This window comes from Pteropus medius, unplaced genomic scaffold, assembly GCF_902729225.1.
Source record: "Pteropus medius unplaced genomic scaffold, Ma_sr-lr_union100, whole genome shotgun sequence".
NCBI lineage: Eukaryota > Metazoa > Chordata > Mammalia > Chiroptera > Pteropodidae > Pteropus > Pteropus medius.
This window is the reverse complement of record NW_024350325.1, coordinates 5,701,226-5,709,435: the sequence shown is the minus strand read 5'-3', so window position 1 is coordinate 5,709,435 and position 8,210 is coordinate 5,701,226. Positions and strand designations below refer to the sequence as shown.

The 8,210-nt window shown below is 33.3% G+C and overlaps 1 protein-coding gene across 1 annotated transcript in view; it reads right to left on the bottom strand.

Annotated features, from left to right (window-relative positions):
* LRCH1 (leucine rich repeats and calponin homology domain containing 1) overlaps positions 1-8,210 on the bottom strand; it is a 179,489-nt gene that overhangs the window by 24,157 nt on the left and 147,122 nt on the right. The window lies entirely within an intron of this gene.

The window sequence follows — 8,210 nt, the reverse complement described above, 5'->3', positions numbered from 1 at the left end:
TCCTTTCAATTCAGAGAATCTGTTTCAAATAAGAAATCTCTAGAATTGATTTACATGTTTAAAATAAGCACAGGTTAATGCTTTGTTGGCTAAAATTTTTCATAAGCTTGGGTTAAGAACTAAGTGATGATACACAAGATTACATATCTGAGTGTGGAGTGGAAAAGTTCTGCCTTCTATCATGTCTCTGACAGTTTATCCCAAAAGTTAGCTCTTTAGAAATGACCACAGACTCCTTTAGAAAGTTGGCAAGATGAGGGGCAGTTTAAGAGATCATCCTTCAGGTCCTTAAAATTACAACCTCCAAGAATAGAAACCAACAGTGGTGCTCCCTCTGAAAGGAGTTAAGCCTCTGGTTTCAGAGAAAACATATGCTCTAATCTTGGAAGGATTATAGCTTTTAAAGATTAATAAAGAGGGTACAAAATACTCTACATATAGCTGAGTGATTATAGCAAGGGTTTTTATCCATTTTTATTATGATATAAAGTCCAGGGCAGATTTGAACTTGAATTTTTTTTCTTCCTTGAGATAATTATCCTAAGACTGTCACCTTTTCATGCACACAAGAGAGGGTAAAGACCTGGTAAGAGTCATATTTAGTTCTTGTCAGACTATATGGTTGTTTGGGGAGAAGATGAGGGTACTGCCAGGAAATTTTGGGCAGAGAACTCCAATTTTAAAAATCAATACAATGTAGAGGTTTGCACTGGCATGATGCAATCCAAGCAATTTTATCCACTACAATTTAAACGATGTATAATAAGAAGGTCATGCAACTTTTATTCTATTTTGACAAACATTTCCTATGGGCCACTTTAAGAGCTATTTCAATTTATTAGTTTTTTTTAGGTTAAATATAGTTTAAAAATATACTTCAAATTAAAAAAACTTGAGTCTACTCCATATAATCAATTATTCCGTGCTCACACAACTATGCCATTTTAATCTCAATTTGTATTTTTGAACCAAACCACCTTAATAAATGACTTGCATTATACTTCTCATGTCTCGGTATTTTCTCTCTAAATCAGTTCTAGGATATTTAAAACAGCATTCTGATGCTCTGTAGAAGACAGAAAGTTGACACATCTTAATAATCCCTTGACTTAGAGTTAATGAAGAAAGGAGGTGATCTAATGTCCGTAACAGCTTCTGGAACCTTGAAGAGAAGTCGGCCTGGAGCCTGGGCCTCTGCCTCAAGCCACCCAGGGAAGTCACAGGCAAAAAAAGTCAAAGACACGTCTTCAAAGAGATGTCACCAAGGTCCACGAAAACCAAATCCCACAGGAAGTGAGACCAATTGTTTCAAAAATAAAGGCAAGACCTTCAGAGGAAGAAGGGCCGAGTAACCCAGCAAAGAAACAGAAGTTCACAGAGCAAAAGGAAATGAGGAAAAGTCTGACAAAATAGAAAGCATAGAAGAATTAAAATGCATTAAACTTGCCTATATACCATATCGATCCCAATAAAGTAATTTACCCCTTTAAACAAAGCAACTAGAAGAAATATATATTAAAATGTAAAATCTAGACATAATCCACTCCCCCAAAGAAAAGAAGTCTATCTACCAAGTTTACCAAAAAAGTCAAGGAATGTGGACATAACTGAGTAATACAAACACCAGCCAGCAAGTGGCGCCCTAATATTGTTTAAAGAAATCTAATGTTTTCTTTGGAATTTTTATTTTCCTTTGCCTTTTTTTTCCCCCCCGGGGGCGGGGAGAGAGGGTAATCTTATCTAATACTGCACGTTTAATATTTTCAATATGTTTTTATTGGCAGATTTCATTCCAAATATGAAACTATCAGGAAGTTAAGTTAACTGAGCTTTGTTTAACAGCACGCAATTCAAATATCTACGTCTTGTTAGAGCCCTTTATGAGATAATAAGATAATGCAATGGTGTCTGGGTTGTAATTTCTTGGCATCGCTTTTCATCTTAAATTCCTGTGCATCTTAAAAAATGCAAAGGCATGCTTGGGTATTTGCTCTACGATGTTAATTAATCACAGTGTTAAAAAACATTTGAACTAGGGTTTTGAAATGAACACTTCAAATGAACATAAAATGATTGGGAGCGATGACTACGTTACTAGTTTTCTAAATGGGTTAATTACTGTGAACTATATGAGAATTTAAAATAAAATCATTAGGCTAATAATCTATAGATCATATAAGTGCTTGCTTATTTTGCTGGTTTTGTTAATTTGAAAGTGACCATTATGATAGCTCTGATTATATTACTTAGGTTTTTTTTTTTCTTTCATGTTATATTAAATAATAAACGTTGTGAGCAGCCTGGGTCACAGCTTCAGGAAACTGATCTATGGAAGAATTATTCTGGTTTTCCTTAATTCCATATCAGTAAATTTCAAAAATTCCCTTAATTCAGGGAATAAAAATTTAACTTGAGGCTACAAGACAATATTAAAAGAAGCCACACTGTTGGTACCTGCTTTTTAAATCAAATGTCACCCTGGCTGTTTAAGTATAAATAAGAAGAGAAAAAAGGAGCAAGAGAGCAGAGTGAGCATGTGTGTGAGTGGTTATGTATGTGTGTGTGTGTGTGTGTGTGTGTGTGTGCATGCACATGTGCATGTTGGCAAGAATGTATATATTATATATATATATATATGTCTCAGGAGTAGGAAGGGACAAGGAAGTAGGTGATTTAAAATGCAGGAAAAAAATGAGTCCTGCTTAACTGCTTAATTACTTACTGTCTGTCAAATAACATTCAAAGAATGAAAAGGTTATTTGCTCATATTTATAATTTATTCAGCAGAAGAGACAAATTTCTAAGCAAAGACCCTGCAGGGAATGATGAATATGCTTATGCAGAATATCAACATCATCCTTGCAGGTACAGGTCAAATTCCACCAATTTTCCCATTATCTCTACCTCCTCCATCACTCTCCTCCTCATCATCATCCCTGACCTGGGAGTGGTCTATCGCCTATGATTGTATAAAATTCTTTACTTGTGTCTCTCATGGCACTCATCACTTTTTATCTTATAATTATAGATCTGTTCCTCTCCATTATGACCGTAAGAGTTTGTGTCTGTTTCCAATTTGTACCTCTACCCTTGCTCTATAAAGCAGTTTATGAGATGAATAAATGAAACAAGTGTTTCAAAAACTCCTCGTTTAGAGATCGGTCTATTTTGAGAGTATCTTTGCAGAGGTTATCCTACCTTGATAATGTCATCTGAATTTTTTTTTTTCATGAAAAATCTCCTAAAATTTGACTCTGAAATAAGTTTCACGAGAGCAGAGATCTTGTCTTTTTCAGAATTGTATCAATAGTAACGAGCATCATGCCTAGCACACAGTAGACATTCAATAGATATTTAAGGATATGAATGGATAGTTAAGAAACCATTTCTCTAATGGTTGTAAAAATATCTTTTAGTGAAGCAAAGAAAGCTCACTGCTCTAAAAATTGCCTGAAATGCTATTTATTTAATTATTACATGAAATGTACTCTCCATATAGAAATTATTATTAACCTTTATTACCTAAATTTAATTCAATGAGATTTCTTCTCTGTGTACACAGGAGGTTTTGAAACTTAGCTCTCAATTTCTCCTTGAAAATCAAGAGCCCTGCCTGAGTATGATGTTTAGGATATGTAAAATTAAGGGCAGTAATATGGTGGCTTTGAACAAATATCATAAGTTCTAGATCCAGGCTAATGTGAATTAGAAATTTGACTAGCACACTTATTCCCTTCTGGTGCTTCCAAATGGATTAGATTCATTCTCTGCCCTCGAAATGCTCAAATGTACTCTCTATGGTTTTGGGCAATTTACTTAACCCAGTGTTTTTTCACCTACTTGGAAATCACAAGATCGAAAAAACAATAATCAGTGCATAGACTCCATGCAACACCAAATAAATTAGCATCTTTGAGTGTGGGGCATAGGCAGGTATTGTTTTAAAATGCCCAGGTGATTCTCATATGAATCCAGTGTTAAAAACCAGTGAAATACTTCTTACGGCCTCAGTTTCTTTATTTTTGTAATGAGGAAAATAATACCTATAAAGTGCAAGATTATGGTAAAATATTCAAGAAAATGTCTGTAAACTGGCTCAAAATGAATATGTCCATTCATCCATTCTCCAGTGATAGCTTAAAGATCAATTTTAAGTAAGTATAAATTAGCACCCACCAATTCATTGCAAATGAAAAAGGGAAAATGATTCAAGAGAAGATAGGAATGGTTTTAACTTCAAAATGAAGGAGAAAGGGAGAGAAAGGTGCAGAATAGCAGTAAGAGGCCACACAAAAAAAGAGCAGAAGTGAAGTTTTCAAGTTAAGAATAACTTGAAGTGAAGCTGCCCCCATACAGTCTCAGGGGTGGACAGACCTACAGACACATTCACATCCTCCTCCATCTATCTTAGGAGATAGAACTTTGGGACTGGAATTCAAACTCCTTCTAGGCAATTTGCCATTTTTTACTTCTTTGGAGAACGAGTTTTAGAGAAAATAGGGGATTTAAAGAGAGATATATTTGAAATGAAATATTGGAAAGCAATATTTACTGCTTAAGAGTTTAAATTTTACTTAAATATTGGAATTTAAATTAAAGGGTAATTTTAATACAAAGCAAGACAGTAAATAAGGTATAAAAATGCCAACTTTATCAAAAACAATAACTAAACAATATAAATAAAAGGCAAGTTATATTACGGTGGGTTAGGCTGGTAATAAGATGCCATTTATTTGCAAAGGTTGAAATAGCTGCAGATATTAGATAAAGGAGAAATATGAGGAAACAAAACTGATGTAGTAATCAGCTTTGAAATGCCAAGTGAGGCTACTTAATAGGATCTCCTACTTAGGAGGAACCAGTAAGAACAACATAAAAAATTGGCTGTATTCTTTTTGCAACATTAGCTTATATACTTGTGGACACAAATAATGGAGCTTCATTAATTTTTAAAATGTACTGGAAAATGTATTCACGAGAAGGCAAAGTTTGACAGAGAATGAAGACATATAAAAGATTAGATCTGAGAACCTGTATAGATATTTGTAAAGATATCTGCACAGAAAATTATCTGTTGCTCAGGGTATATTACAGACAAACTGCAAATAGGAATAAAATGACAACCATCAAATAACTGATGTGACTGACTGAACCAAATAAATACTGAAAAAAAATCCCTTTATTATTATTGTGGCACAGCATAATAGCTACACATGAATTATCTAGAATTTTCACTCATACAAAAATACCAAATAAGTATTGCAAGGTTATTTTATTTTCAGATTTTCACAATGATTATTCTCTATGGAATTCTTACACTTGTTAATAAAAAGAAGGCAGTCTGGCTTAGTAATTTGCAGAGAGTTCTCAATAAACAGCAGTGGAATGAACAGGTTAGACAGTGAGGGGCTCTGGGCATGGCCCCGTCTATCCACCTCTACCTCGCAAGGTGACTCGACAGGTCACCCTATCTTTCTAGTTTTAGTTGCTTCATCTATAAGGATATATATTATACTGCTACATAAGATGTCTAGAGCTTCTCAGCTTAAAAAAAACAACAAAAAAAAGTCCTTTGGTTTCATATATCACTGCTAAGGAAATAACAAATCACACAGAAATCTTTCATTGTAGGCTTTATTTCCTTTAAACAACATTAGAACCACAAATAGCCATGCTTTCTGAAAACAAAAATGCCTCTATCCGCCTTTTTTTTAGTTTTAAGTAAACGAACAAGTTTATCAAGAAAGTTTCCATTTAGCCCTCCTCAACTTGCAGACTTTAAAACAGAATGATATAAGGAGGGACTTTTGTTTTTTGCTGTGGTTGTTGTTGTTTAATCATACTTATTTTCAGTTACAAATTTTAGAAATCTATGAAATAACAAAATTCCTTTTCAACTAACCTGCTAATACATACATATCCTTCTACCAAAGGAAATTGGAAAAGCATTTTTGGTTGAATTTTGGCCAGAAATCGCTGCAAATATTTTAAATATAAACTTTCTATGTATTACATATAACATAGTTAGATTTAAAAAGTGAGTATTATTAGAAAACATCTCCCTATTGTGTTTGTATTGTAGTAATACCTCACATCTCACTTCCTTTCCCTATAAATCATACTTTCTGTTTCATTTAACATTACTTTTACCACTTTGTACCTTGAAGTAAAATGTTTAAAATCTGAACTAAGTTAGACTAGAATGGAGATTCAGATACATGTGGTACGTAGATCTAAATAATTATTTTATTTTATTTTCACCTCTTAGGCTATTTAAAATATTTAAAGGCATGAAATTAAAAGATATCAACATTAATCTTAGTCAGGTGTCCTTAGTTTTTTATTTGCACATTTGATTCTCAGGTCAAGTTACTATCCTTGAATATTATGCAGATGAACTTACAGTCAAAAAGGTATCAAAAGTCAAAATATGCAAGTAATTTTCAAAACCAAAAAAAAGGAGAAGGCAAGTGATTTCATTTTTAGAAACTTCTCAATGTTAACATATTTTCAGCACACCACTCAATCAGCCACAGCACATCTTAGTTACCTTAAAAATCTCAAACAGTAAGCACAGATTATAAAAGATCAAACTCTAAAAGCGTTTAATTCAGATGCAGGAGCAAGCGGAGATAATCCAAATGTGCAAACCTGAGATTTTTGTAAACAAGCAACTGAGTAAAAAAACCCGAGCAGAAAAAATAGAGAAGAAATTATTGTAAACTCCTCCCCAAATTCAGAATATTTTAAATAATTAAAAGCAGTTTGATAAACTGCTAGAGAACAAGACACATGTACTTTTCTTGACTTCATTTTCCAGGTTTACTCATTATCTCTTATATCAGTCATGCAAGTGAATGTAAGTCTATCTTCAGTTGCACAGAAATGACTGTTCAGTTTATTAATTGGCTTATTAATAAGCACATTGAAGAATAGGTACAAAGTCACCTACCATTGTCACTGTCTCCTTCAGATGGAACACTGTAGCTAGAGTTGTCCCATGTTTGTGCCTGTGTAAGTTTGTTGAAGGAGATAGGAGGAAGAGTGAGGGCTGGGTCTGCAGGAGAGCAAGAGAGCCAGTCCGCGTATAGTTGCACAAGGACCAGGAAAAACCAAAGGGGCAGCAGCATTTCACAAATGGCATAAGGATTGTATGGAAATGAAGCGAATTTCATATTATGGTTTTAATTTCAAATGTACAATATAGGAGAAGAATGAAAGATGGCGCATGGAATAAAAAGAATGATAAAAACTGAATGTTAGTACTTATCGATCATATACTTTGCATGCAGTTAATATCGTTAATCTTAACAGTTCCACAAGCCTAAAGACTTCACGTACTACCGAATCATGCCAGCAGAAAGAAAGAGTACCCGTAGATTATGTAGATAAAAAAGTAAAAGACCTACCCTTTTCAAAGACCCTCTAAATAACAAACGATCTTAGCAAATATGATTCACACAAAAAATTTGGTTACATAGTCCAAGCTTAATATGTGTAGCTGACCTATTATTTAAAAATAAAACTATTACGGAATCAGTCTTTGCCATTGTGAATTTTTTTCCAAGGCAATATAAAATTTCTCTTTAAAGACATCTATAAGTCAATTGGTATGTTTTATTGATAGTTGAATCTAGACAATTCTTTGCTCAACCCTTGAACACACACTTCTCAATACTGTCTTTAATACTGGTCAGTATAAAAACAATTTTGGACACTAGTAGCATCTTTTTAACAACAAACCTACCTAACCAATAGATGTCGGTCAATTTTAAGCACTTCTGAGTCGGTCATTTATGAAATGATAACATTTTTTGTATTGAATATCCATATAGTATGTTTAGGAAATATCTATGTGAGCTATAAATAGGAAATATTCAATTAAAAGGCAGGACAAGTAACATAAATGGACATTGTTCTAGGAATAAATATTTGGGTATACACAGTTGTCTTTCTTTGAAGGAAAACACAAGAGAGGAAAAAAATGGTTTTTTTCCTGAGGAAAACTATCAGCCTACTTTGAGAATCTAAGTTCTTATTCCAACTTGCTAATTTGAGCAGTCAGTTTTTATTTGTAACACAGAAATCGTATAGTCATATACTAAATTTTAAAATAAAATTGGCTTTTAAAAGTTCCAAAGCTACTCAATCAAAAAGAATTTCTATCTTTTTAAATTATATGACGTTCAACTAAAATTGCTTTATATATT